Source organism: Mus musculus, chromosome 15, assembly GCF_000001635.26.
Source record: "Mus musculus strain C57BL/6J chromosome 15, GRCm38.p6 C57BL/6J".
NCBI classification, from domain to species: Eukaryota; Metazoa; Chordata; class Mammalia; order Rodentia; family Muridae; genus Mus; species Mus musculus.
Genome location: NC_000081.6, coordinates 95,571,607 through 95,599,374, shown reverse-complemented (window position 1 = coordinate 95,599,374; position 27,768 = coordinate 95,571,607). Strand labels below are relative to the sequence as shown.

The following is a 27,768-nucleotide window of genomic DNA, read 5'->3' as shown; positions in this document are numbered from 1 at the left end:
CAAAACCTGACGCATCGCAAGAGCTTGGCAGATGTTGAATTGGTAAGTGAATTTATTAATTCCAAGCTCTACTTATTTCCTTTTTATTACCCAAATAAAATAATCTTTCATATTTTTCCTCCAAGAAATCACGGAGAGATACTGATTAAATTCTAGGTCGCGCCCTGCAGGGAAAACCAAGGTCAGCACACATACCTCTTCTCTTCAGACGATTTCTTGCTATCTGGGGACAGGGCATATTCCCTGCAGCTAAGTGCTGTGTTGGAAGAGAGAGCCAAATAAGTTCCAAGAAAGGTAAGAGTAAAATGTGGTGTGTGTGTGTGTGTGTGTGTGTGTGTGCGTTGCAGATGCATTGAAGAATGACTACATTGGTTAGACACAATAGAGCAGAGTTCAGAGTTCAGTTCATGCAATGGGAAGAGTCCTGGGGTAAATAGAGACACAGAGAGAGGGTGTGAGCAAGTGTTTTATCAGGGGCACAGAATTCATGCAGGGACACAGTAGAATGCTCAGATGGAAAGGCAGATGGGAACCTGCCTTGATTAGCTCCACCTAGTGGCTTCAGCACTGAACTCTCCAGGAGGGAGGGAGGGAGAACTCACTAGTTATCAGGTTGGACTGAGTGGGCCACTCCCCTTTCTTCTGCATCCTAACATTTACTTGAATTATCGAAACCCATTTTCTATGCTTACAAATAGCTCTTCAGAGTCTTTTATGTGCTTAATGGGGAGATACATGGAAACTCCCGTGAATCAAATTATTTGCCCACTTGCATTCCTCATAGAATGGTTTTCGGCAAACACAGAGATACAGGCAATACACGTGGTTGTGGCCCTTTCACAAAATACAACATATTTCCTGGTATTTGTTCTTATCAGCTAGATATGCCTAAAGGACAGGGCGGTAACTAATCAAAAGTTTAATAGTTATGGGTTTTAAACAGTTCAGTTCTTATACAGGAAATAATACACTTAAAAAATGTTTGGCAGGTACGTAGGTTCGGTATACATGGATGAAACTGCTGAAAGACTATGAAAGAGAGGGAACTCTGGTCTAAGTCTACCAAAGACTTACACAAGCTTATTCTTAACCAATGCACTTATTCTTAGTGTTGGATCTGTCTCAGTGAGTGGTCCAACAGGAATGCTATATAACTACTACATTTTGTTTCTTTGGATTTTGGTGAGGTCTATGTTGCCTAGGTTATCCCAGAGCTCATGTTCATAAGTAGTTATGTTAAGTATCTGGAGCTCTAGTTGTATATTACAGTCCTCAGTTACCAATAATCAAGTATCGATATCTTCCTAGAAATCCATAAATATTTACAATGACTTATTGCATGCAATAATATCACAATGTTGCTGAGGCAGAAACAAAAATAGAGAGGAATAATGTGCCCAGGATAATGTGTGGCAAATAAGTAGGCTGGGGTTTCTAATAATCCGTGACAGTCTGGGAGGCTTGTGTGTGTGTTCCTGTACATGGATGCCCCCACGCATCTGCTATCTTTTATTCTACAGACTTTTCCACATTGAGTTTTCTAGAATTCCTAGCTGAGATGCCCCAAGTACTCTGGGCTGCAAAATTCTCAGCAGACACCATGTCTTGGGCATTCATATTCCTGGGTTCCTTTAGTGAAATTGCCACCCTGCTGTCAGAATGCCATGTTTCCATTCTTATTTCTGATTCCAGGTGTTTTATCATCTCCTCTGGGACTGATAAGTCCATCTAGGTAGCAGCTTATTTGCATGGAGGCTGAGCCCTTTCAGGGTGTTACACAGAAGAATTCCTAGGAAATATTTTTTCAATATTTTAAGAAACAACTTATTTTATTTATTTTTTTTGAAAAACTTGTTTACTACTTTTACTTTCTCATCAACTAAAAGCAGAATTTATGTTTATGAGAAAACAATTTGGCACACATATAAGCAGAGGAGGGAAAATAAGAGGACTCAGAATTTCATTAGGCACATATAATACAGTGACTTCTTGGTGTACTATGTAATCCTTCCTGACATATTATTTGCCTTCAACAGGATATGTCTGTCTGTCTGTCTGCCTGTCTGTCTGTCTGTATGTAGTGCAGGATATTTGATCACACTGTGAACCCCGAGGTTGTGTTATTTACTGGAAAGAAACTTTCTAGTCTTTCTAGTCGTGTTATAGCTCAGCCTTAGCATACACCTTGAATCGCAGAGCTTTTTGCTTGAATATTGTAAACAGGATTAAATAAAGTCACCCATAGATCCTGAGGCTGAACAAGCAACCAGTTGACAGTAAGAGAACATTTGATTGTTAAGATAAACCATAGAGAGTGAGAGGGAGTCAGGAGGAAGAATAGAGAGATGCACAGGGAGTAAAAGGGAGAGGCATTCAGTTTGAAAGTTTTGTTGTTGTTGTTTTGTTTTTTTGTTTGTTTGTTTGTTTGAGACCGTATGAGAGGCAGGCATTAATTCTGGGATATCTCTGAGAAGGAAGATGCTTTCTCTGCCTGTCTGAGCTAGCAGGCTCTCACTCCAGTATCTGGTTCCTGAGCCTTCATTGGTAAAATTGTACAGTTGAGGTTTTGTTAAAAAACAGCCTCTAAGTACCTATGTATGTACATACATATGTATGTATGTATGATCTATCTTCTATCTATCTATCTATCTATCTATCTATCTATCTATCTATTATCTATCATCTCTATTCTACCATCTATCTACCCGTCTATCATTATCTATCATCATCATCATTATTTTTCTAGCATCTGTCTATCTGCTTCTGTCTAGAAAGCATTTCAATCTGTGTCACTCAACTCTTGTTTCTGCACTTGTGTTGAAGCAGTTCACAATGGTGGAGGGGACAGACCGACTTTATGGTGGCTTGACTACTGTCACAGAGGGGAGGGAGGGATAGAGACTAGGGCACCAGCGTTTCACCATTTCCTTTAAGGACATGCCCATAATGATCTTACTTTCTTTCACTAGAGCCTATTTCCTAAATGTTAGAACACAGTAAATAACACCACTGGCTGGGGGTCAAGACTCCTGGGTATATTTAAGACATAAACCAATACAAATATATGCATATATCTATATGTTTATATAGATATATCTATGCACACACATGAACATATATATTTTTTATAATCACTTAATTCCATTTGTTTGGGTTTTGGTACAATCTATGTTACCCAGGATGCCCAGAACTCATGGCCTTAAATGATTATACTAAGAAGCTAGGGTTATAGTCGTACAGCACAGTCCAGTCTACGTTATCAATTATCAAGTACCTACATCTTGCTAGTAATTATGTATAATATATAAGTATATTATTATAAATATATATAATTAATATATATTAGTAGGAGAAATATAAATGAAAAGGCAAGAGGTCTATTGAAAGCAAAGGGAAGATTCTTCTACCAAGCCCTTTTTTGTCTTGAATGTTTCCTTTAACACATTGTGTGCTCCTCCTCAGTCTTGGAAATGTACACAAATCCTTTTAAGACTACATGGAGGCTTGTCCACATTATGACCCAGATCTATCTTTCTCAAAGTGTTGTCAGCCATCTCTCTGTAGACCTTTAAGGAAACAACATCATGATCTCTCTTGTGGGAAGGAAAGAGCCTAACTTTGGAGGTGCCGTACTCTAAGTAGCAGAAAGATATGAGAAGTTTGTTTTTCCTCTGGACAGAGCCAGTTAGTGAAAATAGATGGTCACAATAATCCTCAGGTAAATTTAGGATGAATAAACGTGATATAAAGTTTTAAGGCAACTAAATTTTCCATGAACTCGAGATCCCCATCAATATAATAAAGAAAACACTTGTTATTTTAAAATTTATTTATTTATTTTTCATATGTGTAGGCTCATGGATGTGAAGACATCAGAGGGAAACTTAGAGGAGAGTGTGGCAGATATTGCTTGTCTACTTGAGAATTGTTTTGCTTGAGGTCACATAAATACTTCGGCTGTCTAAGCGGTAAGATATCATGCCTTTGTGGAGTGCTCAGAATACGTGCCACATGCGTGTTTAAAGCTGACTAAATAATAGAGGAAGGGATGGCACAACACACTGCATGGTTAAGGCATTTGCTGCTGCCAAGTTTGATAATCTGAATTATATCCCTGGAGCTTACAAAGTAGGAGAGAGCTGGATCCTCTAAGATATTCTTTGACATCAACATGTCCTATATATGTGACCCCCCCAAATAAATAAACAAATATAATTTAAAATTGTAAATCAATTTCATTTATTTGTGTGTGTATGTATGTATATGTACATGTACATGTACATGTATATGTATATGTATATGTATATGTATATGTATATGTATATGTATATGTATATGTATATGTATATGTATATGTATATGTATATGTATATGTATGTGTATGTGTATATGTATATATGTACATGAGCATACCATGAGATCCAGCTGTAAGGCATTTTCTCAATTAATGATCAAGGGTAGGAGGGCCCATTGTGGGTGGTGCCATCCCTGGGCTGGTAGTCCTGGGTTCTATAAGAAAACAAGCTGAGCAAGCCAGGGGAAGCAAGCCAGTAAGTAACATCCCTCCATGGCCTCTGCATCAGCTCCTGCTTCCTGCCCTGCTTGAGTTCCTGTCCTGATTTCCTTTGGTGATGAACAGCAACGTGGAAGTGTAAGCTGCATAAACCCTTTCCTCCCCAACTTGCTTCTTGGTCATGATGTTTGTGCATGAACAGAAACCCTGTCATTAAAATGAAGTTTTTAGACAGAGGAGATGAGTGATGTTTTTATGGAAATCGAAGGCGCAAATGACATGAGATGCCTTAATGAAAATGTCCCTCTTTCCCAGTCCCATTCTCCAATTTATTCAAAGCCATTTACTCAACTTTAGTATTTCTCCCTTTTGTTCCCCTTGGTATAATTTAAAAGCATGCTAAACTGCGCAGTTAGATGAATTTTGACAGATGTGTACTCCAGGGGACACCCACACAAGGAAGATACAGCATATACCCATCTCTAAAGCCTTTCCTTGTGCCCCTTCCTGGTTCCTGCTCATCTCCACTTGCTGAGCAGCTGCTGATCTGCTTCCCCTCGGTGTAGACTGCCTTTGTGAGGCATTTCATGCTGCCTGGCATCGTCTGCATCTGGCTTCCTTTGCTCAGCGGTGTGATTTCAAGAGCCCTCCAGTTGGGTCATTTCTTCCCATGGGCGAGCAGCATGCCACAGTGTAGACACACCGTGAACACCGTGTGTTCATTTGTCAAGGAGCATTTAGGTATTTTTCTATCTGAGGCTCTTATTAGTGGAGATGCTGTGGCTATGACAAACAAAGCGTTGCCTAGGCAGATGTTTTAATTATTGAAGAGAAAAATCCTTGTGGGGTGGGGATTGCTTGGTGTGTTAGCTTTCCTGTTGCTGTGACAAAACACTTGGCACAGACAAAGGGGGAAGGGTTCATTTGGGTGCCTGGTTTCAGTCCTTCGTGATCGGAGGAGAGTGAGAGAGGATGCTTGTGATGTGGTACTTAAATATGCCTCCCTCCTGTTTGTTCCATCTGGGTCCCCAGTCCACAGGATGCTACTGTACACTTTAGAGTGGCCCTTGCCATGTTAGCTGATCCTCTCTGGCCTCCTTTGTCTGTTATCAAAGCACGCAAAGAGGTAAACAACAATAACAACAACAACAACACCTCCGAGAAGACCCTTTTACAGTGTCCCTTCACTGTTTCTTTGATAGCAGCTAGAAAGTCTCTCTTCTTTTTAAGACCATTCAGTGATTAGACCAAACTGTTGCATTAACTAGGCAATGTCCCCACTGTAGGGAGGTTCCTTCACCTTAATCATCCCTGCAAGGTTCTTTTGCCTTGCAAGTACATAATCAACAAGACCTGGGGGGTTCACAGCACTGTGGTTGCTCTGGTCTGAATGTCAGTGTCTCCCTAAGTTCAGATGTCAAAGTCCAGGTGATGGTATTAGGAGATACAGTCAGGTTGGAGATATGGTCAGATCATGAGGGTCTGCCCTCAGAGGGGAGATAAGTGTCTTTATTAAGAGACTTGAAGAAGGCTGTAAGTTCTTTTTGCTGTGTGAAGACACATGTGGTGGTTTGAATATGCCAGGGAGTAGTACTATTAGGAGGCATGGCCCTGTTGGAATAGGTGTGTCACTGTAGGCATGGGTTTTAAGACCCTCATCCTAGTTGCCTGGAAGCCAGTCTTCCAGTGGCCTTCAGATGAAGATGTTGAACTCTCAGCTCTTCCAGTCCCAAGTCTGCCTGGATGCTGCCAAGCTCCCCACCTTGATGATAATAAACTGAACCTCTGAACCTGTCAGCCAGCTCCAATTAAATCTTGTCATGGTGTCTGTTCACAGCAGTAAAACCCTAACTAAGACAACACAGAAGCCCCTGCCTGTAAGGAGGAGGCTGTCAGCAGACGCAGAGCCCAGTGATGACTTGAATGAGAGCTTCCCAGCCTTTGTAGCTGTGTGCACCACACTTATGCCATTCACAAGCTCTGTGGACTTTTATTGTAGAAACTCAACTGCACTACATGGACCATCTTTGGAGGCTATTTGTATGCTTTCATATAAGGTGCCTGTTTTTAAAAAAAATGAGAATTTATGAAAATGTTGTGAGTCTCAGGAGATTATAGGAGAAAATATAGATGGGACTCAAAGTTACTCAGGAAATATAAGGACTATTGAAATATTGGTAATGATCACTAAATGCTAATGATCACTAAATGCTTAATTTATTGTGTGCTCTTATTTTAATTGTGTGCTCTCTGTATCAAATAAATTCTTCGACATTTACACCGATTTCTGATGATTGTGCTACGTTACACTTGAGAACATAGGCTGCAGCATGTAGGTCACCGGTTCAAGGCCACACATTAACAGGGGGTGAACAGAGACTCCACAGGCTCCAGATCTGCTGTAGAGCCTGAATAACCTTGGAACCTGTATTCTACATGAAATGGAGTTAAAACCATGGACTTTTGCAAATATGACATTAAAAAAAAAAAAAACCCAAAATCTTTAGAACTGGTTTCTGAAGGAGTAGTGACTTAAGCTACTTTTGAGATAGCCTTCCCCTGTAGCCATCATGTGGCCATATGCTCAGCCTACCTTTTTAAAAACAAGAAAAGTTCTTTAATACAGATGCAATAAATCTACTTTATTACTCACTTTAAAAAACTAGAATGTTTGAAGGATGACTCTGCTGACTTTCAAAAAATGTGTGTATTTACTGGGCGCATGAAAATAATTCTTCAAGGATTAGGAAAAAGCATTTGCAGTGTTGGAAATAAAATAAATGGCCTAAATTTGAGTATGCAGAATCCAAGAGCAATTTTCTTAGTTCTGTCCTAAAATAAAAATTCAATGTATAATTATTTTTCTGCAAAAAAAAAAACCTTTTAAAACTAAGACCATTAACATAGGAAATTTGGACATTTAGTGTTTAGACAGCTGACCTTCCATAGAGAAAATGTGCAAGGACCCAGTTTTATTTTGAACAGTCTCCAGCCCTTCCCATGTTTGTCTGACTCTGTCTCACTGCCCTGCTGGTGCCATTATGATTTAAATGACCTTTATTTCTCCCCAAATCTCTAAAATATCTTCTGGCTTTCTCCCACGTCTCCCACTACCTGTCCTGTCTATTCTGCTCACAGTAGAAAGGATGCCTCTTTAAAGTTAATTGACCACAACACTCCTTTTCTTCAAGCCCTGTAGCTGTTCCCCCATCCTCGAAGTTCATGACCTTGTTCCATCAAAGCCTCAAGCCTAGATTTGAGGCTCCTTCTCTGAGGTTATCCTAGAAACCCCTTCCTTTGGCTCTCCGAGCTCCAGGCCATAACTTCCCAGATGCACTCACTCTCCTGAATTTTAGCTTCTACTGTTTACCATATTGTGGGAAGCTGCAAACGCCATTACAAGATGGCGCTGGCTACCACTGGCCACCGCCCATGAATATGGGTAAACAACCAATGTGCGCGTGTGCATAAGAGTTTTTTGCCGAGTCACTGCCTGGCCCGACACATATTAATGAGGTACTGGTAGCATAACCAATCAGGTATGGACATGTCACTCCTAGGCCTATATAAGCAGTGCCATTTCTGGGGCTCAGGGTCTTTCGCCTACGCAGTCCATGTTCTCCCAATAAACGTGTTGCAGAAGGATCCTGTTGTGGCATCTTACTTGCTGGCGAGTGGGCGCCCACACCATATGCTTATGATAATGCCAGGCACACAGGAGGCACCCAAGCGATATTTATTTAATACATTATTTTTCTGAAGATAGTTGTTTTCTTGACAAATAAAAGCCCAGTGTTAGGAATGTGTCACCTCTTTTAGAGTTGTCGGTCAGGGTGGTCCCATAAACTCCAAAGTATGACAAGGTACTGCCAACCCTCTTGGTTACTTTCTAGAACTTGACAGTAAGAGCCGATTGCTGGAGAGATCACAGGTTTGAGTCAAAGGCTATAGATATATATGAAGCTGGAACTAACTTGGGAGCTTCCTCCTGACCTGTGAGCTTCCACATTTCTGGGAGGTGCTAAGCACGATGCTGGAAGAGAAAAGCAATCACCAGACTTTCCCAGATGTGAAACCTGAGAGCCACAATAAGGATTGGTCTGACAAGATGTGCCCTCTGGTTACAGTGGCACAAATGACATAGGAACTGCCAACCACCCTCTCTTGGACATAAGGCCCACTCTCCTAGTGGCATTTGTATCTAACAGTGTTATCGGGACCAAGTAGGTTGCCTTCCTAAGAGGGAATTTTAAACAGGCATAGTTTTATGATTAGTCCTAATGATGTAACACTATATCTATATACTAGTAAATATTATTTTAGAAATTATAAAAAACATTATGTAGAAAAAGAGAAAAGAATGTTACAAAGAGCATCTGTTTTCCAAAATATAGCTACCGTTAGCAATTAGATGGTTTTCTTTCAGGACTCCATAATAGTATATTTTATCTTTTGGTAAAATTAAACATATTCTTCACATAAAATTTATAGACAGCCTTAAGATATGGCATTATGCTGGAAGCATCTTAACATGATGGATACCTTTTGTTTCGACACTTCCTTTGCTAAATTATAATATTTGCTGCTCTGTTTCTTGTTTCCAAGTCACTCATATGATTAATAAGTTGATTGTAAAAAATAGATTATTTTATATAGCTTAGTAAAATAATAATTGTGTGTTAATTATCTAAAGAGTATGGGGTGATCGACATCATTTAAAGTAACCGACATTAAAACAGAGATTCACTTCATAGAGTATTAAGTATATCAAGTAGTTTTGAAAAAAAATGTCTGTAGTGGCTGACATAATTTCCTGAAGGAATAATTTTCCAAACCCTGTTTACTGTGTTGGCATGTCAATATTTCAGGTGCTGGGCCTACTGAATTTGTACTAGGACACTTTAAAATTGTTTTATATTCAGTTCAGGCATTACCAAAATAGCAACATGCTTTCGGTTACCTAGAAAAATGTATGTTATTAAAATACTCTTTATATGCAACCCTGGGAACATATCCCACGCATAATGTATTCATAAAAAGTTCATTTTATTTACTGCTTGTCACTTAATGTATCACAGGGAAGCTCAGTTCTGATGCACTTCAGTTGAATTATGTTTTTCTTTTTGACAGAATGGGGAAATATATTTGCAAAAATGAATAAACACACCTTGAGCTGTCTAATTTTTTTGAGAAGGAGGCAGAGAGAAACACATTAACATTATTCTGTTATTAAGACATCGATAGCAAGAGACATTCCGGACAGTTAATGGCTATTTGTTTTCTAAATTGGGTGCCTGAAGTATTTTATGTCAAAATTTGATGACAGAGACTTTAGCAATCAGCAAACACACAGAAAAGTATTATCCAGAGTTGCAGTTTTATAAAGTGGATATGGAAGGAATTGTTGGCTTTTCTAGCATCTAGTCTTTTGATGTTTAATTCAAAGAAATTGAGACATTAATTTTCATAATTGACGGCTATGGCAGATTTTCTGTTCTCCCAGTTTGAATAGAGACAGTGATTATTTCGTGGGACAGAATGTGTCAGTACAACATTTGAAAATTTGTTTCGAGCTACATTGGCACGGAACTAGTCAAATTAAATTTATTTCCCCACTCATCTAGTTTTATTAGTGAGATGATAGAAAGAGAAGAAATGAGCCATACAGCTCCTGTAACCTTGAAGATGAGTGCCAATGTCTGCAGTTACAGTGCCTCTCTGATGGGTGCTAAAATCCAGGTAACATCCTTGTGAACTACTTAGAATCCTTTACAATTTGGAGACCTGGACTCCACATGCCCCCACCCCCCTCAACTTCCCCCATTTGGAACAGTGTGCCAGAGTTCCAGGAGAGAAAACAAATAGACTGCTCACTGGAATCCTTCCTAATTACAGGAAACAAACAACAAAATACAAAGCCAAATGCAAAACTCTAAGCATACGTTACAAGTCAGCATTTCAGGGCAGTATCAAGAATCATCAAACGAAGAGGTTGATATGGCTGATGTTAGGATGCTTAGGAGGCAACCAGGAGACTGCAGATCAAGAAGTCACCATGGTTTGGAGAGCAACTTGCAGACATGAGTTGGGTAGCTTCAGTCCTCCCACAACATATGATAGATACCCCCTGCGTTGATTTTGGCAACTGCAGTTGAGGAAGAGGTTCTTGGTACCTTGAGGGAACCAAAGTTACTAGACATAGATGTGGGAGTTCCAATTTGACATGAAGGTGCTCTATACAAAAATTAAAAAAAAAAAAAATCTGTGCGGGAAGAGTTCCAGGGGATCTGTGATGGTTTGTATATTCTTGCACCATTTGGAGGTGTGGCCTTGTTGGAATAGGTGTGACTTGGTTGGAGTAGGTGTGTCACTGTGGGTGTGGGCTTAAGACTCTCATCCCAGTTGCCTGGAAGTCAGTCTTTCACTAGCATCCCTTGGATGAAGATGTAGAACTCTCAGGTCTGCCTGCGCCATGCCTCTCCTGGTTTGCTCAGCCTGCTCTCTTATAGAACCAAGACTACCAGCCCAGAGATGGTCCCACCCACAAGGGGCCTTTCCCCTTTGATCACTAATTGAGAAAATGCCTTACAGTTGGATCTCATGGAGGCATTTCCCCAACTGAAGCTCCTCTCTCTGTGATAACTCCAGCTGTGTCAAGCTGACACACAAACCCAGCCAGTACAGGATCTAAAACCATCTTTCAGCCTTGAGAACACTGCACACATACACATAAAGACAAAACACCCACCCATGTAAGATAATAAAAGAAAAATTTAAAATATGTAAGAAGTACAAAACACAGTAGGTCCAGGAGAGCAGATATTGTCGCACATCTCCTATGTCGACATTTGTGATCTGGAGTCTGGGAAGAACTCAACATACATCAGATTCTAATAACAAAAGCTGGAGACAGCAGTGAACGGCACCACCCAGGGTCTCAGAGATTCTTATTGTATCACGTTAGAAAAAGTATAGACAAAACCATATATATATACACATATATCTATATATCTATATACTATATATCTCTATCTCTCTATCTCTCTATCTCTATCTCTATCTCTATCTCTATCTCTATCTCTATCTCTATCTCTATCTCTCTATCTATCTTCTGGTATTAAGTATTTCATTTCCAGACAAGGAGATTAAAGCTTAAGCCCTGGATGTGTTAAATATAGTTAGTTCTCTGTAATCTGCAGAATCTTTGAGCAACACGGTGCACCATCTCTTATACAGCAGTTTACATTGCATTTGGGACCCTGTGCACAGACTATGCAAATACCCTCGCTGTTTTATTTTATACAAGGACATGAGCATCCACCCACCACAAGGGACCTGGAATTAATCTCCTCTGGATTCCAAGGTCCCAAGTGTTCTTTTATTTTCTTGTTTTGAAGTAGGTTCCCCTGCTCCCCCCCTTCTTCAGTGTATCATACATACATTTTATGGATGTGTGGAATGCCAGGACCCAGTCAGAAAGGACATTTTCTGCTGAGCATGTCAGGCATCAATGGAACAGAGCTATCTCTGTCTTCTTCTAGAGGACGTATACTGCTACCCAACGCCCCCCCCCACCCCCCACCCCCATTCATAGGGCATCTGTTAGTCAGTTTGTAGTTGGTGATAAACGCTTTATTCCCAGTCTGGCTTCTTCCACTGCCTGAAGCAGCGGTTCCCTTGAGCCCTCTGGTGGGTACCGAAGAAGTTCCGCCCTCTGCTGGCGGAACTTCCTCCAAGCCAGGTGGATGTTGCCGCGGGAAGCAAGGAGTGGTGACACCGCCCAGAGTCACCCCTGTAGCTTCCCTTTAGGTGCACGGGAAGTATGACCATCAGCACTGCCCCTACCTCGCCAAGACTTCTCAAATCTGCCTAGTGTAGGCTCTGGGATGCTCCGAGGAAGGATCCGTCACTGAGTTTCAGAAAGAATCAAATACACGTATCCAGAGGATGTGGCGGCAAGTCCAACACTTATTTTTGTGTGGTCCTCCAAATGCCCAAAGAGGCTTATCAAATTTGGCTCCCAGAAACAGCTCCGGATATTTTATATTTCCTCAAGGTAAATACTTAATTCACTGGTAACAATCTTGGGTTACATGGGTAGTATACTTACAATTTTTCTAGGATGTTTGTGGTTTAAAAGGCATCCTTAAATATCATTGGCAAAATTTAGTTTAATGGGGAATGCTCAGGTTTTCTTTTTAGTTGAATATAATGATGGTATAAATAACTTTCTTGTTATTAATAGAACAATTCTATAATTATTATTTTAATATAAATGAATGTGCATTTAAATATATTTTGAACATATATCTAATTATTAAATATAGTTTTGAAGTATATAGGAATCGTATTATTGTGATAATAATGATAAACCCGCCAGTATATTTAGGAAAAGGTAGCTGATACTTTAAAAAGTCACTGGTGGCTGGCAAGATGGCTAAGTGTGTAAATGAACTTGCTTTCAAGCCTGGCACACTTGAGTTTGATTCCCAGATCTACATAGAAGGTGAGAATTATCCTCTGACCTGCACGTTCATGCCCACCTTCCACATCAAATAAACAAATGTAAAATTTAAAAATTGTTCTGGATAAGATTTTGTCATGTTTTCTTTTTAAAAATTCCCATCTTAACAAAATAGTAAATAATGTTTTAATTAGACATGGTCTGTTTCAAACTACCCAGTTATCCACTTCACTGAACAAATGGAGGCGAATTTGATTTGTTTGGGAAATATTCCTGAGGTAACTCAGTATGGGTGTTAAGTCCTGTTGAAGATGTAAGTGGGGATGTGATGCCTAAGGCCAAAGTTCTCTACGAGCTCGGAAGATGTCATGTACAGAGGGGCGGTAGATGGGAGGACTTCCGGGAGAGATTCCATCCTGAGTGCTTTTGTGAGGCGTGTCTTCCCCTGGACCCTTTCATGCACTCACAAACATTCTTGGCCACAGAGAATTAACAGTAGCGTTACGTCATGTTAGACTTAAATGAGACAGGAAACAGTTCACTACACCAGAAGAAATCTGTTTCCCAGAATGCCATACAAATTGTGGGCAATAATCCCCTCCTCAAACCAACCAGTGAATTCTAGCAAACCAACAAGTCTCTTGGGAGATGAGCACAGAATGGCAATAGCTGTACCTATGACAGAATGGGATGGTTTTGAAACGTTAAAGATCATAACATCATCCTGAGTCTGGAGATGGGACTGGGATTATCATTTTACCCCTTTATCCAGAAAATACCTCTAGCTCACCAAGGCCCGGGATGTGGGACATCAAGAAGGCTCTTGGTAATCTTGGAAGAGTTGCGACCCTTGTTTGGTGTGTGACCACCCGCCTGTACTCACCCTTCAATGCTGAAGTCGTCTACTAATGTCTATGCCAACCTTTTCTGTTTGGTTAACGTTTTTACATCTTCCCACACACTCCCTGGTTCATGGACATAATCTAGCACTCAATTCTTTTCAGTTCCCTGCCCTTTTCTCTAGTAGCTCATTTTGACCCCCTAACCATAACCATAGCTGCTAATTTTCATGGTTTGTTATTGTGAGTGTACCACCCTTAAAATGTCAATTTCTAAAATGCTGTCAGCAACTGCTATTTTCAGCTCACTGCCTCTAAGACAGTTTTCTGCCCCTTGGGCAGTTGCAGTCTAGTGACCTACATTATTTTTAATGTTGCCCCGCCCTCTAGCTCCTGCCTTCAGTTTATTCATCACCTTCAGATGACATTGCCCATTAACTTGCAAACGCCTCTGGCTTCTTTGCCGGAGTCTCTGCTTGGGTAGCCTCAGTGATTTGCATAGATGTCCTATGGTTAAGGGTGTGTCTCTGGACTTGATCTTTTGGAGTCTAACATCTACCAGGCATTCCATGTTGGATAAGCTTTTTAGCTGCTGTGAGCCTCACTTTTCTCATAGCTCAGGGGCACGTTGCAGGCTGAAAAGCATTTATAAAATCAAAAGGTTAAACTAGTGTTTGCCACATGATAGACATTCGATATGTGTTTCTCGAGCTTGCAGCTGGTGATTGCCGGTGAACCCAGCAGACAAGCCTCTTAATTTTCATGACAGTCTTTCTCAGGGGGATCCTTAATAGTTCTGTGAGATTTCGTTGATGGAAGCTCCTGTTTCCTTATTGACTCCTGTTTACACTCCCAGAGAGATTTCTAACTGATACATTGTTTCATTTTCTCAGCTTACCAACTCCTTCCTGTCCCTCATTCTTAGTTGATGGCTTTGCTTCTTGACTCAGTGAGACTGAGACCTCTCGGAAGAGCCTTCCTCACCTCCTCACCGTTGTCTCCTTCCACAGTGCATCCCCGCCCCACACTTTACAACTCTCTCTCCACTGGGCACCGGATTCTGCATCGGATTCTGCATCTTGATTTTCTCCAGAACTCTGCTATACTTTCTGTCTCACCATCATATCCTAGCATGCTCCCTCTCTGCTGCAGTGGGCTGTCATGTAAGTCAGCCCAGAAGAGAAATTTCTCTTTTCTCTGCCCTCAGTAGCTACCAAATTGTTTGGCATCCATTGCAGCCAATGTCTTTATAGTTTCAGCTTTCTTCCAATTAGACTTTCATTTGGGTTGGAGTCTTCTCTGGGCCTTTGAATGATGATTTGGAACTATTAATTCATATCTAACGTTCTTCTAGAACTCAGTTCTTAGCCACGTTGGTCTTGGGGTTGATTGCAGAGGCCAGAACTGGGAGATATTGTTTTCATAGGCTCCCCACAAGGCCATTACAGCTGTGTCATGAAGGGAATTAGAATCTGAGGGAGCAGGCAAAGCCACTCAACATCATTTTATACTGAATTCTATTTAATATGAAATAATTTAATGGAAGCAGTTTTACTTATGATAAATTCAGTCCCCTGAAATGTCTTCTGGGCAGCGGGAAGAGAGAGAGGTTTAAAGAGGCTAGGTGGTGATTTGTTCTCGGAATCGGGCTATTATCCTATTTTAATTAATGACAGACTGAGAGCGACATCAGTGTTAGAGGTGCGACCAGAGTTCTTGGTCATTCCAGGTTTTTAATTAAGGTATTTGCCACCCAGATTGAAATACAATAAAGAACAAAGTGTGGCTGGGTGCAAGTTTAAAGGGCATTCAAGTGGGAAATTGCACGAAAGGTGATAAAAGAAACCACAGAGCGCAGCTTCCCTCTGCCTTTCCAGCTTAACTCGTGAAGAGCTTGCTGGTGTTCAGTCCAACAGGTCTCACGGCTCTCCAGACAGCCATACCAGGATTCTTGGTATTGGTACAATTAGATTTTTTTCCTTTGGAAACTGAGTTTTGTTGAAGAGTCAAATAGAATACAAGGGGATAGTTGTGATTTTATTTTATTTTTTTTACCCCAAATCCAAAGCTGACAGTTTAAATCAAATGCTTGATTTTAAAATATCATTATAATAAAATTAGTTTTAACCACTTTATCAATTTTCTGTTATACAACACAGACTTGAACATAATTTGTCTATTTAAACATGAGTTTGAGGAGTTCTCGGGAAGTTGGAAGACTGGACATACAATTTACATAAAATACCTCAAAATTAGTGGCAGGAGATTATCAATCACTTATAACTGCTAACTATACCTTTTGGATATTTTATCTACTGAAGCGACTGGCCGGGATGCTTTTACCCCCTTTCACAGTAAGGGAATAATTTCAGGAATGATTGATAGCTTTTTTTTTTTTTTCATGAAAATGAGAAGCATGTTCACAATGCTTTTACTCTTGAAGGGGAATAATGAAATACTAGGTCCTCTATGTGACTCTTTTGAGCCACTTTCTTGTTTAACCACAGCCGGAGTTAAGAAGTAGATTCCAACGTGAGCCTTGTGCTTCATGCTTTGGGTTGCATGGGTACAGGCCTGAGTGGCATTTTCAATTAGAGGTTTCTGCAGTGTACTGTCAAATGACTTTCTCCATTCGGCAATGTGTTTTGTATGTGATGTCTAAATCCTTGAACTCCTGAGAGCTCAACACATCAAGCTTTATACTCTTACACCTGTTTATTTCTTCTCCACACACAAACTTATAAGAGTGTTGGTTTTCGTCTAAGAAAACGGAGCTGCCAGAGAGTGGATGTTTGATCCGTGCATGCAGAGAGGCTATCCTGACAACCCCTTGCTACCATCATCTGAGCTCCAGCAGATGTTGGTCCTCTTGTGCTTTCTGCTTTTCTATAGAAATCATCACATTCATTTGTTGGTTAAGAGTTGGTAAGTGATTTTTGTAGTCAAGAAGTAATGTAGTCAAGAATGTTAATGTAGGGGCCAGTCTCTAAATGTGGCCAAAAATCTCCCATAAAAACCAAAAATACAAGCCTGAGGCAGAAAATTCAGGCATCAAAGTGCTTACGGCGCAAGCTAGGGCCTGTGTTTGATTCCAGGCACCCACGTAGAAAGCCAGGAACAACACAAGTATTTATAATTCCAGTGCAGAGGAGGGAGGCAGAGACAGCAGGTCATGGACACTCCGAGCCATTCTAAGACCCTGTATCCAAACAAGCAAACAAGCAAAGCAACCAAAACTCCAACAAAGCAGCAGCAAGAACAACAACAACAACAACAACAACAACAACAACAACAAACCTAAGGCAGAGGACTCCTGAAGACCCACACATACCCCCTCTACCTGCACCACACAGAATTTCCACATGCATACACACTCATACATAACTTCTCTATCTTCTTGCTCCTCTCACAGACTCCCCACGTGCATACACACTAACATTCCTCCCCTACCTGCATCTCTCACAGAATTTTCTTCCATGGCTGCTGCTTGAATCTGCTGCAAACAGATATTTATGCTTCAGGCAATAGTGTTAGGGAGCTAGGCGCCGAGAGGACCCCACTGAGACTCAGGGCATCTTCCTGGAAATTATTATGTTCTCTAGCATCATTTTATGGAGGGAGGGGTTGGGGTTTCCGTCATGGAAGCAAGCTGCTTCTTTAGTTTTCTTTGCTTAAAGAAGGGGGAAAATAAGGTTTCTCAGACAAACAAACCTCCAGAAGTCCTCACTGATAGACTGTTTTGCTGGCGAATTCCAACAAAATCACACCATCTAACAGGTCTCACGTGGGAGGTTTATTAAAGGGAGGGGTGGGGTGGCACAGAGGCTGCCACTAGATGGAGGAAGGGAGACAGGAAGGGGAAGTGGGGCATGGTGTGGCACATGCACAGGAGGACATGCAGCAGATGCCACAGTGAGAATGTGTGGCCTCTGGGCAGATAGTGAGTGAGGATGTGGGTTTGATTTTTTTTTTTGGTCTGGTCCCTTTGGGCTGATGTAAAGGTGCCTGATGGTCCCATTGTCACAGGGTCCCTCGGGGCTGACCATGGAGGTGCCTGAATGCCAACATTCCTCTCTTTTTTCTATCATAAAGAGAGAGCTAAAAGGGGAGCCATGGCAAGGCAGGGTAGGAGTGTTGACTCTCTTTGTTTCTGGCTGTCTAAGGCCATTGTCCGTTTTGGGGTGCAGTTGATCCTTGCCATCAGGACACATTCAATAATTGTTGGCATCGGACTCCTCTCTGGCCAGCTGTTGGTAATCCTAGAAGAGGAACTGATTCGTTGTTTGGTCGATTTTTTTGTTTTGTTTTGTTTTGTTTTGTTTTTTGGTTTGTCATTGGAGGAATGTGGAGAAGAGGTTGATGAGGTAGTGTGCAAATAATAAAAGCAGAAAAATAAGAAGAAGAGGGGTCGGGAAGGGCAGTATGCATTTACAGGTGGGGTTTTCAAAGGCCCAGGGATCAGAGGCATTGAGCTGTTCTTTACGCGTTTGGAGGTCTGTTTTTGGATTTTGTTTTTTACTATTCCTGACTGGTTGACATAGAAGCAGCATTCCTCTTGGAGAAAAAGGCAAAGGCCACCCTCTCTAGCTGTAAGAAGGTCTAATTTCCATTGGTTTTTAAGCACTACGGCAACCAGGGAATCGATCTGTCCTAGGAGAGTAAGTGTTGTCTGGGCCACCTGTTAAATCCTAGACAAACTGGGAAGAGGAAAGATTCATTCCAGGTTAGAGAGGTGGCCAGCCCCGCTGTCCAGGTGGCAACACCATAGTTCCTGTAACAGCCAGAAGGGGCAGGGTTTGAATTGCCCTTTTACTATGCCAGGAAGCTGTTGAGTTCAAGACTTAGGATCAGTAGGGTCTCCTATCCATGTATCATTCCTAATTTAGACAGGAGAAACCCTAGTATGCAAACTCTTGATCAGCTGGCGGGCAGATGATGACACACCTGAGTACCACAAAGAGTTGGCATGTTCTGGACTGTAGGGCACTGTGGTTAAGCTGTGGTATTGGGAGTTATGGTTTTGTTACAATCTAGGGAGCGTTGAGCTTCTATGGAATGTGTCCCAGATGCCTTAAAGCAGTCTGCTATGCCAAAGAGGCCTTCGTAGAAAAGGTAGAAGGTCGTGGCAGTACCAGGATCAGGGCAGTTGGTAAAAGGTGAAGCAAGGTTATGTGACAGGGTCACTGGAGAAGCTATAAGTGGCAATTCTGAGCCGGTTCCAGGGGCACACATAGCCAGACATCTTCCAAGTGGCCAGTTTGGGTGACATTAAGGAGCTGATAGGTTGAGGTCAGGGTCTGGAGAAGAAGGTAAAATGACAGATTAGTGCTCTTTAGAAGAGGGGATGTCAAAGAAGTAATGACCTTGGAGACGTGTTTAATTCTCCTATTTCTCCTACTTCCAGAGATTGGATAATTAGGACTTTTTTTTTTTTTCTGGATATGAATCATGCTTTTCAGGAGCTCAGATTTGTTGGTGTGGTAGGATATATTACCACAGTGCCTGTTCCTCACCCGGGATTCCACGAATCCTGGATATAGAAGAGGCTCTGATGTTGTAGAGAGAAGAGATGATTGGTCTGAGCTGTCGACATATGTAATTGCCAAGGCCAATATGGGCAGCTCCCCATATCTGTCTGGACATTCCTTACAACAATCCTTTGGTCAGAAAAGAAGCAAACAAAACAGTCATGGTATTTAGAAAGAATAGTAGATATAGGGGTGATGGTAATTCTGATTGCCTTCTGCCATCCGGCTAGAGAGCGATTCTCTGATCTTATCTGGATAGACTGTTTGTCATAATAGAGAATTTCTTGAACCTCAGATCTCTGCATGGAAGGGTTATGCTGAATAAAAATGAACAGGAGAGGGAGAAGGGGAAACCCATGGCCAGTAAGGCTGAGCACGGCTACAGGAATGGAGCCTCATTCTTACAGAATTGAGGAAATTGAGGACAAGGTTTTGATGTCTTCTGAAGTTCCATGGCGCAGGGTCCTATTGGAGCTGATGTGTAAGGTGTGTGAGAGGTGGAGGAGTAAAGGGCTTGAGGTGGGAGGTGAACCCAACGAGAGAGGCCCTCAAGCTTAGCATCCGTGGGGGTCATTAGAATTACCTTGAAGGGGCCCTGCCATTTAGGGGAAGTGGGTGAGGTGTGATGGCACGGAAGGGAGGGAAGGACCTGATCTCCAATGCTGATAGGGAGTGGTGTAGCTTAAATGTTCCAAAGACCTACTTATTATGAGGGTTCATAAACACTTTACCATCCCTTCTCGCCCACCACCCACCAGAGGGCGTGGAGAGGAAAGTTATTAGGTTACAGGGGAAGTGCACCTGTTTAGAAATTATTCTTTGAGCAAATCCCATCTGCCTTGTCAGGAAATGAGTTCAGTTCACAGGTCAGCAGCACAGTTCAATCCACTGGAAGACTTCACAGATTACCGGCAGTCCAGTTTGGTAGTGTTGGGACAGCAGCGGTGATAGCAGGAACAGTCAGGCCTCAGCCAGATCGGCGCGAGTCAGCAGGAGGGATTAGGACCAGCAGCAACACCAGAAGAAGTTCTCTGCTGTGCCTCTCTCAATGAACTGAAGATCAGAGGAGGCTGAGACCGACAAGAATTGTACAACCAGCTCTATAAGCAAGCCCGCCAAGCCTCCATCACGGGCGAGTCCTATTTAAACTCCCTGCAAACACCACATGTTCTCCACGTGCCTCAACTCAGCACCGAGTCTCTTAGCAAAAGTCCAAGTGAGTTTGTATCAGCTGACATCACTCTGCCAATCCGCCAGCGTACAAGGAAGCTGCAAGAAGCCATAGGAACCTCTAAAGTTTTTTGATGCATTTCTCTTTGGAGTCATGACAAATGGAGCTCAATTACACAATACATGTGTGTTGTTAGCAAAGAATCCTTCATCATGCATCCTTTCATGTGCTTGCTTTAGCAGAACATCCTCTCTCCTGTGTCTGCTTCAGTGAAATGTTCCCTCACGAGTCTTCCTTGGTCTTTTATCTGTGTCCACTTCAGGAAAACACTCCTTCATGTGTTTGCCCCAGCAAAACCCTATCCAACACAACCGACTCTACAAAGAAATCAGAAGTTCCCACTTCAGAGTGGACAGGAGGTAGTGTGTGACTGTGGTAGACAGTGACCAGTGAAGTTCCATAGGAGGAAGCAGAGATGACAGAGCTAGTAAGTGGGTGATCAGGGAGGAGAGAGGGTTTGTGTGAAAGACTGGGAGTCTTATAATTTTATATATATATATAAAATTATGGCAAGTGAGACTATAAGATTCTTTAATAAAGGTGGAGGAGCTAGAGGTATAGGGTCCCGGTCTTTTTTCTATTTGTGAAAGTTCACTGAATGAAAAGGAGACATGTACCCTTATTAGACCATCAACCTCAGCAACTTCCTGCAAAGGAAAAGCCAATGCTGGGTTAGGCTGGGTAGGAGAAGAACAGGGCGGGGGGATTGGCTGGAGAGAGAGAGAGAGAGAGAGAGAGAGAGAGAGAGGGAGAGAGAGAGAGAGAGAGAGAGAGAGAGAGAGAGAGAGAGAGAGATGCTAGCGTGGGTCTGTTAGAGCTGCCTGTAGCTAGGGAGGGAGGAGAGGAGACTGAAGAGGCAGCGGGAACAGGGGAGGCTGCAGAGGAAGCTGGGAGCTGTTGGTGGGGGATGGTAAGGAGGGGGTTCATTAGCTGGGTCAAGGATAGTGGAAGTTTCATCTGATTGAGATTTCATAGCTAGGAGGAGCTGAGTTGGGGAACAGGAAGGACAGAGCGAAGGTCAGAAAAAGCCTGAGCGTAGGAAGCCTTCGGTTTTCTGAATGGTTGGCACTAGCGGTGAGGATCCCTTACAATAACAGGAACAAAAGGTACCGCTAGACAGCCATTTAGAGACGTTATCTAGTGGGTACTGAGGTCAAGTCTGAGTGCAAAGAAAGGCTTATGAGTCTGGAAGGTGTAGGTATTGGAGGTTCTCCAGGAGGCATCCCAGTGGGGAGCCTGGGGGTACAGACGAAGACCCAATTCCCATGCGCGAGAAAAAAAGGTCGTTATTTTCTACCACTAGTGGCAGCCCGAGGGTAGAGAAAATGATAACAGACCAGGTGTGGTGCAAGCTGCTGAACAGTTGTCCCGAGGCAGCCAGGGACCAATAGGGCAGACACTTGGAAAAGCATGGGTCACCTGGTACCAGGATTTTCTGGAGAGAAGTGAAGAGCTGTGCCTTGGAAAGAGAAATCTTGCCCAGGGGAAGAGGTCCCACGGTGGGAGTGTTAGAGAGAAGGGCCAGCCTTGGCTGTGAAGACTGTGTCGGGGGCAGGGGGGGCGGCTCTCAGTCCCAAAGGACACCAGAGGGACTCCAGGAGCTCAATGGTGGATTCCTCTGGTCCAAGGGGGAGTTTACACAGACCAGGAGGCGAAACTCACCAATCAGCCAGAGTTGAATGCAGTGATCTAGTGATCCAATGGCTGGACAGTGAACCCGTGTAGCAGGCGGACTTGTCAGGATAGGGTCCCGGCCTGTGGGTTTACCCCACACTGACGGGTGCAGGTGCACCAGGACAGAGAATCTGAGTCTCGGCACCACTGATGGAACGAAACAGTGAATTCCAGCCGAATCACACAGTGCAACAGGTCTCATGTGGGAGGTTTATTAAAGGCAGGGATAAGGGGGGCACAGAGGCACATCTGGATGGAGGAAGGGATAAAGGGAGGGGAAGGAAAGCTGACACTTTTTTTCAGGGCCATGGCACATGCACGGGAGGACATGTGACAGATGTGACAATGGGAATGTGTCTCTCTGGGTAGCTAGTGAGGGTGTGTCTTGTTGCCTGGTCCCTTTGAGCTGACCGTGAAGGTTCCATTGTTTCAGTCTCCCAGGGTTGGCCTTGGAAGTGCCTGATGGCCAACACTCACCCTTACAGCACTGTAAATGGACAAACAAAACAAAACAAACAAACAAAAAACCCAACAACTTTAATCTCTTTGGTCAAGAGATGAAATTATAATGATAGATTCAGAACCGGAAGCCCCCAGAGAGGAGCTTGATAAAGGATAGTCACGAATAATCGGGCTTCCCAATTGCTTGGTGCAGGTGTGGGAGCTGTCCGGAGACCTTTAGAGCTTTCTCTCAAGTGTTTATCAGTTCGGCCCAGCAGGACTGCTACTGCAACCAATTCCACCCAGCAAATACGCGAAATGTCATGCTTCCCTGGCGTGGGTGAGGGGTGAGGGGTGAGGGGTGAGGGGTGAGGGGTGAGGCAGCTTTACTTTTCAAAGAGCTGATTACTCTTTAGGAGTAGACAAGCAAACAGATGTCTATAATGATTCAGAAGTTCAGCGGGCTTCACATCGATGGTCCAGTAGATCGGAGTGAGGCATTCCCAGGGCATTAGTGAAAAACACTGGGTGGGTCTGTGAGGGTTTTTCCAGAGGGGGCTAATGAGGGAAGAAGACCCCCATCCCCATGCCAAATGTGGCAGCACCACCCCACGGCTTGGGGGGTGCTGTAGTCTTGAATAAAAAGAAAAAAAAAAAGGAGGAGCCTTTTTCTCTGCTTCCGAATTGGTGGAGCCTTTCAGTTCTATCATCATAGTCTTGCATCGTGTCGTCATGTCCCCCACCATGTCTTTCCTGCGATGATGGACTGTACCCCTAAACCATGAGCCAGAACCCGCGTTCCCTTATATTACTTTGTTCAGGTATTTGATCAGAGCATCGAGGAAAGATAACTAATACAAATTACTCGGTAGGGTGTGGATGGTGTGCCAGGGAGCACAGCAGGAGAGGGTGTTTAATTCTATAGGTGGGAGGGCGGGCGCCCTGGGCACTCTCACTCTCTCGGGATCCACAGTAGTACCGAAAGTGTGTTGAAAATAAGGTGATCCAGGATTGCACATCTGTGTTTGCCCACTGGTGAGAGGAAGTGAGTGGAAAGTATTCGTCCCTTTCTCTTTCATGTAAGAGTCTAAAATATCCCATGAGTTCTCACACTGGCTTAGGACCCACCCGGTCCTTCTGAGCTTTCTTCTGCCTTGAAATATTCTGTGACTACAATTTCTAAAGTGTCCCGAGGACGGGCTAGGTATTTATGGCATATATACACATATCTTTTGTTTTGTTTTGTTTTCTCCTGAGGCTACCAAGTAGCTCACAGCAGCATTTTGATAACTGGTTAGATGCACTGAGTGGAAGAGAAGAAATGTATGTTTCCTCCCTGTGATCTTGCTTCTTCTCACACATGGTTAGCTCATTCCCTTCTTTCTGACGACAGATATTAAAGGCAAAATTCCATAGCAAATTTCTAGAAACTCTGCCTTCGCCTCGCTCCATCTTTCTTTTCTTTTTTATAAAGAGGAATGGAAAAGATGAGACCTCTGCATTCATTCTTGTCCCGGGCTTTATCTCTTTTCAGATTGGTTCTCCGTTTCCAGGGAAACCACTAATAAAGACATTCAGCTTGTTATTTTTCTCATTCTGTAACTCCGAAAAATCACCTGGCTTCTAGATTACATCGGATAATGGAGATATTTACTGCTTGACACATGAAATAATCAATCATTCAATGAAGCAGGAATTGACCATGAAATTCAATCCCTTTTCTTTTCTAAGGGGATCAAAGCCTTGCCCTTGATACTTTTGTCCACAAGATGGCGCTAAAGTCCTGCGATTATTTGGACTGTACCAGCCCAAATTGGTGCTGTACTTTTTAAAGAGGCCCCCCTTTCCTCTTCCTTACACATAAAAGTGCCATCCAAGAGAGAACACAAACAGCCATTTCATAGTAGGCCACATTCATCGCACAATTTTGGAGGTGCTCATAATTACAACCATAGGCCGGCCAAACAACATGAATGGACACACCCTAGATTCCAAGCAGAAATGAGATAACAGGCTGAGATTGGTGTTTTTACTTGAAAAATTGCTTATCAAGGAAAATAAAGACAGCTAAATATAATGTCTAGTTAGAAATCATTTTAAAAAGAATCATAAATAGCATGATGATAGTTTTTAATCTCACTTGTAGCTTGAATGCTATTGGGACACTGGACATTTTTAGAAGTCTAAAATAATAATTATGATAGTAGGTAATTATTGTAATAATTTCTATGGGCGTGGTGCTTTTATCTTTTCTATTTTTTTTAAATTCACTGTGTAGATGGTGATTGCTGTGAACTCACAGAAGGGCCATGTCTGCCTTCCCTCCACCTCTCTGATAGCTCACCAAGGACGGTGTTAGCTGTGTCTAGTCTAGCAGCATAGTCTTCAGAATGCCCCCCCGCCCCAGCACCACAGAATTTTTCCCAGCAGATTCCCAGTGAATTTGCATTTGAATTAGTGTCCTCCGGATTTCTATCCAAGAGAACAAAATCTCCTTATGCCATTGTAATTCACCAAACCCGAAAATAAAACAACAACAAAAATAATTGCTTGTAAATATGTTCAGAAGACAAAGATGCAAACTGCTTGCAAGTACATTGGTTTTGAGATCCCCACGGGCTGTGTTGGATCCGTTTAGTAGAATTTATAAATTGACCCCCAAATATTACAGATTTAATTAATATCAGAATTCGGCCTCCCTATGAGACACTTATTAAATAAAAAGTTTAAGTACCAACTCAAAATAAATCAACTGACATGTGAAATTCTCAATTATGTCTAATTAGTATGTTTGTCATGCATTTACATTCATAAAGTCACTTAAGTTGTCAATGTCTGGGACAACAGTTTGTGTGTATGGCTTGCACATTTGTAGGAGTGACATACTTAATGTGCTAATTAAAAAACTCGTGCAGAAGAGGGGACGAGTCGTGGCTTACTTTTCTCTTCCTCTCTGCCGGGATCTCATGGTAGTAAGAGGAGAAAAGCTACGGTGAAGACTCTGAGCACACAGTAGTTGGCAAGCCCATGCTTTTAGTTATAGTTGAAATAGCAAATTAATGTACACTCATATTATGGCTATTACTAGTTTTGTTTTTGAAGGCACACTGTATAGTGGGTATGTCAAGCATTTGCTTAGTTAATTCACATGGTAGTGCTATGGAATGGCTAATGTTATTTGGCTTTCACACGCCATGATCCTAAGACTTCAAGAAACTCAGATAGTTACTGAAAGTCATGCAGCTGGTGAGCGGGGGTGGGGGTGGGGGGGTGGAGGGGTGAGGCTGGCACTTTGATAGTCTTCAGAACAGTCACACCCCCTACCCTCAGAAAGGCACACCTGTAACTGCATCTGAACTGCATATTGTGTACGTAGCTACCATGCCAGGTAGTGTTCTGTGAACTGTCCGGACTTGGGATAAATTAGCATCTTGTAACGTGTAAGCAAGAGCTTGCCTTCCTAAGTGACTGCTTAGGGCATAGCAAAGGTATTTGCAAAAGGAATTTACCATGATTCAGGCAGTAAGTCAAAGCATTTCATAGAGGTTCCAGAATTTCTACAGGAAGAGACAGGGCTCTTGGAAGTGGAAGACTTGGATAGCCTCATCTTGTTTCTCCTTTCTTGTTCTTATCCTTTAATTTCATTTAAGTAATTTAAAAAGACTTAAATCCTACCAAATTTATTATCTTATCACAGACTTGGTCAAAGTTGAAGTGTTTCTGTTCTAAAATACTATTATAGACTTAAAGAATGAGTTTATTTTTCAATATATTCAATTAAATGAAAATTTATAGTCGGAGAGCTCTGGGAAGATTGTCTATATACTCTGTTGTAAGTACCCAAAATTTATTGAAGGAATCAGAGCTGGGAATAGCTTTCAAGAGTGGATAGGCTACCCCATTGTGATAGGCTCGGGTTAAGTAAAGTATTCATGAAGAAATATAAATTTTAAGGTTTTTTTTCTAACAGTGAGTATAGCCTCAGTCTTAGAGGTTTTTTTTTAAACATTAGACAAAGCCTCGGAAGTCACCCTGAGCTGCGACAGAACTTTATGAAGCATCTTCATGAAGATACAAAGAGGAGTAGTACACACATGGTGACGGAAGGCCGTGTGAGCCCCATGGATAGGCTGGATCAGTCTCGGAGTCACTTGGTTATAAATCTGTCCAACCTCTGTTTGACAGTGACATAGTAATTAAGGCAAATTCAGCTCAGTATTGATTTAGACCTCTTTTACAGATGCCACGTAAAGCATCGACAGCCTTAGCCTGTACACAAATTCAATAGTCAATGTGTTTGCTCCAGCATGTAATTATATATTATGATACCATGGAATCAACCATTCTGGGTGGTAGACTTTGACTGTTTGTTTTTCAGTTTGTTTTGGTGGGTGACAATCTGTCAGTTGATAGGGGATGAGATAGGGCTACTCAAGTGACTGAACTGTTCTACTTGTTTCATTCAAAGGAATTGGTGTTTGGTTTAGATATAATCATGCATTTCACAAATAAAATGTAATGGAGTACTGTACCGGTATCTAGGAAATGGTAATGAAAAATTTCATAATTTTAGTGCACTCAACATATATTAGGCACTTGGTGGGAAGCAAACTCCATAAGTTAGTGCTTTAAATATTGACTTTCTAGAAATGGAGTAAAACACATGAATTATCTTGGGAAAAACAACTATTGTCTCTGCTTTTTTCCTTCTATGTAACACAATATGTAGGTGGGGGCTCCTAAATTCAAGAGTAATCCCAAAGTTTTACAATTTAAGGATTGGGTTTATCTCCTGATATTGGTCATTGCTGGTTATGTATAACAGATCGATGATAAATAGAGTTAAGCAAATAAAAATATATAGAACAATCATGGCAATGCCAACCATGTATCATTTAATGCCTGCTCATCACATACAGAGCATTGTCTGGGTACGAGTTTACAATCTATAGAGTGGGCAGAACAATGGATGAAGGGCATTGCTTCATGCAGTTCAGAAACACTCTGGGGAAGATACTCAATAAGCTTATGAGCAGGACAGTAAATATAGGGAGCAGCAGGTGCCTTGCAGGGTAATA

The 27,768-nt window shown here is 42.1% G+C and overlaps 1 long non-coding RNA gene across 1 annotated transcript; it reads left to right on the top strand.

Annotated features, from left to right (window-relative positions):
- Gm31551 lies at window positions 1–3,866 on the top strand. Its single transcript, XR_384379.1, has 3 exons — window positions 1–42; window positions 126–294; window positions 3,854–3,866. It is a non-coding gene; the product is annotated as a predicted gene, 31551 (long non-coding RNA).
- Window positions 3,867–27,768: the final 23,902 nt, after the last annotated feature.